This window comes from Rhinopithecus roxellana, chromosome 4, assembly GCF_007565055.1.
Source record: "Rhinopithecus roxellana isolate Shanxi Qingling chromosome 4, ASM756505v1, whole genome shotgun sequence".
NCBI lineage: Eukaryota > Metazoa > Chordata > Mammalia > Primates > Cercopithecidae > Rhinopithecus > Rhinopithecus roxellana.
Window position 1 is genome coordinate 145,293,423 of NC_044552.1, and position 7,154 is coordinate 145,300,576.

The 7,154-nt window shown below is 41.5% G+C and overlaps 1 pseudogene across 1 annotated transcript; it reads left to right on the forward strand.

Annotated features, from left to right (window-relative positions):
* Window positions 1-203: 203 nt before the first annotated feature.
* LOC104675343 lies at window positions 204-874 on the forward strand (annotated as a pseudogene). The gene has a single exon (XR_749766.2). The product of XR_749766.2 is annotated as a translationally-controlled tumor protein pseudogene (transcript).
* The last annotated feature ends 6,280 nt before the right edge of the window (window positions 875-7,154 follow it).

Sequence of the window (7,154 nt, forward strand, 5' to 3'; positions counted from 1 at the left end):
TTTTGAAATTATATTTATTCCTAGTTCAGCTTAGAATTTCTGTTTTTAATCCATAATCATATTTTTCATAAAAGACTAATGAATCCAACTCCCCCCCCACCCACTCCCCTCTCCACCCTAGCACTGCTCAGGCTGCACTGCCTCGCTGCAAGCTTCAGGCTCCTGCTAAGCTAGCGCCACATCATCTCCCTTCAGCTGCCATCATGATTATCTACCGGGACCTCATCAGCCACGATGAGATATTCTCCTACATCTACAAGATCAGGGAGGTTGTGAACAGGCTGTACCTGGAGGTGGAGGGGAAGATGTCTGTAGGATAGAAGATAACGTTGTTGACTCGCTCATTGGTGGAAATGCATCCACTGAAGGCCTCTAGGGCGAAGGTACAGAAAGTACAGTAATCACTGGTGTTGATATTGTCCTGAACCGTCACCTCCAGGAAACAAGTTTCACAAAAGAAACCTACAAGAAGTACATCAAAGATTATGTGAAATCAATCAAAGGCAAACTTGAAGAACAGAGACCAGAAACAGTAAACCTTTTATGACAGGGGCTTCAAAACAAATCAAGGACATACTTGCTAATTTCAAAAACTACCAGTTCTTTATTGGTGAAAACGTGAATCCAGATGGCACGGTTGCTCTACTGGACTACCGTGAAGATGCTGTGACCCCATATATGATTTTCTTTAAGGATGGTTTAGAAATGGAAAAATGTTAACAAATTTGGCAATTACTTTGGATCTATCACCTGTCATCATAACTGGCTTCTGCTTGTCATCCACACAACACCAGGACTTAAGACAAATGGGACTGATGTCATCCTGAGAGCTTCATTTATTTTGACTGTGATTTATTTGGAGTGGAGGCATTGTTTCATGTTATGTAGGTTGTCTAAAAATAAAATGCATTTAAATTAAAAAAAAACTAGGGGGCGGAGCAAGATGGCCAAATAGGAATAGCTCCAGTCTCCAACTCCCAGTGCAAGCGACACAGAAGACCAGTGATTTCTGCATTTTCAACTGAGGTGCTGGGGTCATCTCACTAGGGAGTGCTGGACAATCGGTGCTGGTCAGCTGCTGCAGCCTGACCAGCGAGAGCTGAAGCAGGGCGAGGCATCACCTCACCTGGGAAGCGCAAGGGGGAAGGGAATCCCTTTTCCTAGCCAGGGGAACTGAGACACACAACACCTGGAAAATCGGGTAACTCCCACCCCAATACTGTGCTTTAAGCAAACTGGCACACCAGGAGAATATATCCCACACCTGGCCGGGAGGGTCCTATGCCCACGGAACCTCCCTCATTGCTAACACAGCAGTCTGTGATCTAACCACAAGGCAGCAGCGAGGCTGGGGGAGGGGCGCCCGCCATTGCTGAGGCTTAAGTAGGTAAACAAAGCCGTTGGGAAGCTCGAACTGGGTGGAGCTCACAGCAGCTCAAGGAAACCTGCCTGTCTCTGTAGACTCAACCTCTGGGGACAGGGCACAGTTAACAACAGCAACAACAAAAGCAGCAGAAACCTTAGCAGACGCAAACGACTCTGTCTGACAGCTTTGGAGAGAGCAGTGGATCTCCCAACATGGAGATTGAGATCTGAGAAGGGACAGTCTGCCTGCTCAAGTGGGTCCCTGACCCCTGAGTAGTCTAACTGGGAGACATCCCCTACTAGGGGCAGTCTGACACCCCACACGTCACAGGGTGGAGTACACCCCTGAGAGGAAGCTTCCAAAGTAAGAATCAGACAGGTACACTCACTGTTCAGCAATATTCTATTTTCTGTAACCTCTGCTGCTGATACCCAGGCAAACAGGGTCTGGGGTGGACCTCAAGCAATCTCCAACAGACCTACAGCTGAGGGTCCTGACTGTTAGAAGGAAAACTATCAAACAGGAAGGACACCTATACCAAAACCCCATCAGTACATCACCATCAACAAAGACCAGAGGTAGATAAAACCACAAAGATGGAGAAAAAGCAGGGCAGAAAAGCTGGAAATTCAAAAAATAAGAGCGCATCTCCCCCTGCAAAGGAGCGCAGCCCATCACCAGCAACGGATCAAAGCTGGTCAGAGAATGACTTTGACGAGATGAGAGAAGAAGGCTTCAGTCCATCAAACTTCTCAGAGCTAAAAGAGGAATTATGTACCCACACAAAGAAACTAAAAATCTTGAAAAAAGAGTGGAAGAATTGACAGCTAGACTAATTAATGCAGAGAAGGTCATAAATGAAATGACAGAGATGAAAACCATGACACGAGAAATACGTGACAAATGCACAAGCTTCAGTAACTGACTCGATCAACTGGAAGAAAGAGTAACAGCGATTAAGGATCAAATGAATGAAATGAAGCGAGAAGAGAAACCAAAAGAAAAAAGAAGGAAAAGAAATGAACAAAGCCTGCAAGAAGTATGGGATTATGTAAAAAGACCAAATCTACATCTGATTGGGGTGCCTGAAAGTGAGGGGGAAAATGGAACCAAGTTTGAAAACACTCTTCAAGATATCATTCAGGAGAACTTCCCCAACCTAGCAGGGCAGGCCAACATTCAAATTCAGGAAATACAGAGAACGCCACAAAGATACTCCTTGAGAAGAGCAACTCCAAGACACATACTTGCCAGATTCACCAAAGTTGAAATGAAGGAAAGAATCTTAAGGGCAGCCAGAGAGAAAGGTCGGGTTACTCACAAAGGGAAGCCCATCAGACTAACAGCAGATCTCTCGGCAGAAACTCTACAAGCCAGAAAAGAGTGGGGGCCAATATTCAACATTCTTAAAGAAAAGAATTTCAACCCAGAATCTCATATCCAGCCAAACTAAGTTTCATAAGTGAAGGAGAAATAAAATCCTTTACAGACAAGCAAATGCTTAGAGATTTTGTCACCACCAGGCCTGCCTTACAAGAGACCCTGAAGGAAGCCCTAAACATGGAAAGGAACAACCGGAAGCGGCCTTTGCAAAAACATGCCAACATGTAAAGACCATCGAGGCTAGGAAGAAACTGCATCAACCAACGAGCAAAATAACCAGTTAATATCATAATGGCTGGATCAAGGTCACACATAACAATATTAACCTTAAATGTACATGGACTTAATGCTCCAATTAAAAGACACAGACTGGCAAACTGGATAAAGAGTCAAGACCCATCAGTCTGCTGTATTCAGGAGACCCATCTCACATGCAGAGACATACATAGGCTCAAAATAAAGGGATGGAGGAAGATCTACCAAGCAAATGGAGAACAAAAAAAAGCAGGGGTTGCAATACTAGTCTCTGATAAAACAGACTTTAAACCCACAAAGATCAAAAGAGACAAAGAAGGCCATTACATAATGGTAAAGGGATCAATTCAACAGGAAGAGCTAACTATCCTAAATATATATGCACCCAATACAGGAGCACCCAGATTCATAAAGCAAGTCCTTAGAGACTTACAAAGAGACTTAGACTCCCATACAATAATAATGGGAGACTTCAACCCTACACTGTCAACATTAGACAGATCAACGAGACAGAAAGTTAACAAGGATATCCAGGAATTGAACTCATCTCTGCACCAACCGAACCTAATAGACATCTATAGAACTCTCCACCCCAAATCAACAGAATATACATTCTTCTCAGCACCACATCACACTTATTCCAAAATTGACCACATAATTGGAAGTAAAGCACTCCTCAGCAAATGTAAAAGAACAGAAATCATAACAAACTGTCTCTCAGACCACAGTGCAATCAAACTAGAACTCAGAACTAAGAAACTCAATCAAAATCGCTCAACCACATGGAAACTGAACAACCTGCTCCTGAATGACTACTGGGTACATAACGAAATGAAAGCAGAAATAAAGATGTTCTTTGAAACCAATGAGAACAAAGATACAACATACCAGAATCTCTGGAACACATTTAAAGCAGTGTGTAGAGGGAAATTTATAGCACTAAATGCCCACATGGGAAAGCAGGAAAGATCTAAAATTGACACTCTAACATCACAATTAAAAGAACTAGAGAGGCAAGAGCAAACACATTCAAAAGCTAGCAGAAGGCAAGAAATAACTAAGATCAGAGCAGAACTGAAGGAGATAGAGACACAAAAAACCCTCCAAAAAATCAATGAATCCAGGAGTTGGTTTTCTGAAAAGATCAACAAAATTGACAGACCGCTAGCAAGGTTAATAAAGAAGAAAAGACAGAGGAATCAAATAGATGCAGTAAAAAATGATAAAGGGGATATCACCACCGACCCCACAGAAATACAAACTACCACCAGAGAATACCATAAACACCTCTATGCAAATCAACTAGAAAATCTAGAAGAAATGGATATTTTCTTGGACACTTACACTCTCCCAAGACTGAACCAGGAAGAAGTTGAATCCCTGAATAGACCAATAGCAGGCTCTGAAATTGAGGCAATAATTTATAGCCTACCAACCAAAAAAGTCCAGGACCAGATGGATTCACAGCTGAATTCTACCAGGGGTACAAGGAGGAGCTGGTACCATTCCTTCTGAAACTATTCCAATCAATAGAAAAAGAGGGAATCCTCCTGAACTCATTTTATGAGGCCAACATCATCCTCATACCAAAGCCTGGCAGAGACACAACAAAAAAAGAGAATTTTAGACCAATATCCCTGATGAACATCAATGCAAAAATCCTCAATAAAATACTGGCAAACCGGATTCAGCAGCACATCCAAAAGCCTATCCACCATGATCAAGTGGGCTTCATCCCTGGGATGCAAGGCTGGTTCAACATTTGCAAATCAATAAACGTAATCCAGCATATAAACAGAACCAAAGACAAGAACCACATGATTATCTCAATAGATGTAGAAAAGGCTTTTGACAAAATTCAACAGCTCTTCATGCTAAAAACTCAATAAATTCGGTATTGATGGAACGTATCTCAAAATAATAAGAGCTATTTATGACAAACCCACAGCTAATATCATACTGAATGGGCAAAAACTGAAAAAATTCCCTTTGAAAACTGGCACAAGACAGGGATGCCCTCTCTCACCACTCCTATTCAACATAGTGTTGGAAGTTCTGGCTAGGGCAATCAGGCAAGAGAAGGAAATAAAGGGTATTCAGTTAGGAAAAGAAGAAGTCAAATTGTCCCTGTTTGCAGATGACATGATTGTATATTTAGAAAACCCCATCGTCTCAGCCCAAAATCTCCTTAAGCTGATAAGCAACTTCAGCAAAGTCTCAGGATACAAAATTAATGTGCAAAAATCACAAGCATTCTTATACACCAGTAACAGACAAACAGAGAGCCAAATCAGGAATGAACTTCCATTCACAATTGCTTCAAAGAGAATAAAATACCTAGGAATCCAACTTACAAGGGATGTCAAGGACCTCTTCAAGGAGAACTACAAACCACTGCTCAGTGAAATCAAAGAGGACACAAACAAATGGAAGAACATACCATGCTCATGGATAGGAAGAATCAATATCTTGAAAATGGCCATACTCCCCAAGGTTATTTATAGATTCAATGCCATCCCCATCAAGCTACCAATGAGTTTCTTCACAGAACTGGAAAAAAACTGCTTTAAAGTTCATATGGAACCAAAAAAGAGCCCACATTGCCAAGACAATCCTAAGTCAAAAGGGCAAAGCTGGAGGCGTCACGCTACCTGACTTCAAACTATACTACAAGGCTACAGTAACCAAAACAGCATGGTACTGGTACCAAAACAGAGATATAGACCAATGGAACAGAACAGAGTCCTCAGAAATAATACCACACATCTACAGCCATCTGATCTTTGACAAACCTGAGAGAAACAAGAAATGGGGAAAGGATTCCCTATTTAATAAATGGTGCTGGGAAAATTGGCTAGCCATAAGTAGAAAGCTGAAACTGGATCCTTTCCTTACTCCTTATATGAAGAATAATTCAAGATGGATTAGAGACTTAAATGTTAGACCTAATACCAGAAAAACCCTAGAAGAAAATCTAGGTAATACCATTCAGGACATAGGCATGGGCAAGGACTTCATGTCTAAAACACCAAAAGCAATGGCAGCAAAAGCCAAAATTGACAAATGGGATCTAATTAAACTAAAGAGTTTCTGCACAGCAAAAGAAACTACCATCAGAATGAACAGGCAACCTACAGAATGGGAGAAAATTTTTGCAATCTACTCATCCGAGAAAGGGCTAATATCCAGAATCTACAAAGAACTCAAACAAAGATACAAGAAGAAAACAAACAACCTCATCAAAAGTGGGCAAAGGATATGAACAGACATTTCTCAAAAGAAGACATTCATACAGCCAACAGACACATGAAAAAATGCTCATCATCACTCGCCATCAGAGAAATGCAAATCTAAACCACAATGAGATACCATCTCACACCAGTTAGAATGGCAATCATTAAAAAGTCAGGAAACAACAGGTGCTGGAGAGGAGGAGAGGATGTGGAGAAATAGGAACACTTTTACACTGTTGGTGGGATTGTAAACTAGTTCAACCATTATGGAAAACAGTATGGCAATTCCTCAAGGATCTAGAGCTAGATGTACCATATGCTCCAGCCATCCCACTACTGGGTATATACCCAAAGGATTATAAATCATGCTGCTATAAAGACACATGCACACGTATGTTTATTGCGGCACTATTCACAATAGCAAAGACTTGGAATCAACCCAAATGTCCATCTGTGACAGACTGGATTAAGAAAATGTGGCACATATACACCATGGAATACTATGCAGCCATAAAAAAGGATGAGTTTGCGTCCTTTGTATGGATATGGGTGCAGCTGGAAACCATCATTCTTAGCAAACTATCACAAGAACAGAGAACCAAACACCGCATGTTCTCACTCATAGGTGGGAACTGAACAATAAGATCACTTGGACTCAGGAAAGGGAACATCACACATTGGGGCCTATCATAGGGAGGGGGGAGGGGGGAGGGATTGCATTGGGAGTTATACCTGATATAAATGATGAATTGATGGGTGCTGACGAGTTGATGGGTGCAGCACACCAACATGGCACAAGTATACATATGTAACAAACCTGTACGTTATGCACATGTACCCTAGAACTTAAAGAATAATTTTAAAAAAAAACTAAACTAATGAATCCAATTCATATTTTTATTCTATTTTATATTTTA